The sequence below is a fragment of the Austrofundulus limnaeus genome, unplaced genomic scaffold (assembly GCF_001266775.1).
Source record: "Austrofundulus limnaeus strain Quisiro unplaced genomic scaffold, Austrofundulus_limnaeus-1.0 Scaffold271, whole genome shotgun sequence".
In the NCBI taxonomy this organism is placed as follows: Eukaryota; Metazoa; Chordata; class Actinopteri; order Cyprinodontiformes; family Rivulidae; genus Austrofundulus; species Austrofundulus limnaeus.
The window spans coordinates 815-1,200 of NW_013952673.1; positions in this window are offsets into that span (position 1 = coordinate 815).

The following is a 386-nucleotide window of genomic DNA, read 5'->3' on the forward strand; positions in this document are numbered from 1 at the left end:
TAACTCAGCAGAATCATGGATGTCAAATGATATTAGGCAGTGAGCTTTTTATGGGCCTTTAAAAATAAAATGGCACTTGTGAGAATTTACTCTTACTTGACTGGAAGTCAGACTCCACTTCTACTTCTAGTAAAACAGTGACTCAAGATGAGAAAAGCCTGCAGCCTGAGTTTACTACTACTGACAATACTATGTGTTTCTGTGTATTACTGTGTGAGTGTCACAGTGACACAAACATCAGAACATCTGGACAACACTGCGCCAAGTCTGAACGCATGTAGCATGAAACCACCAGAGGAGGAGCTCTAAGACCGGTTTTATTAGACTTGTTAAAAAATAATACTTGTTTTTGATATTTAAAAAATAACATTAGATCAGATTTTCTA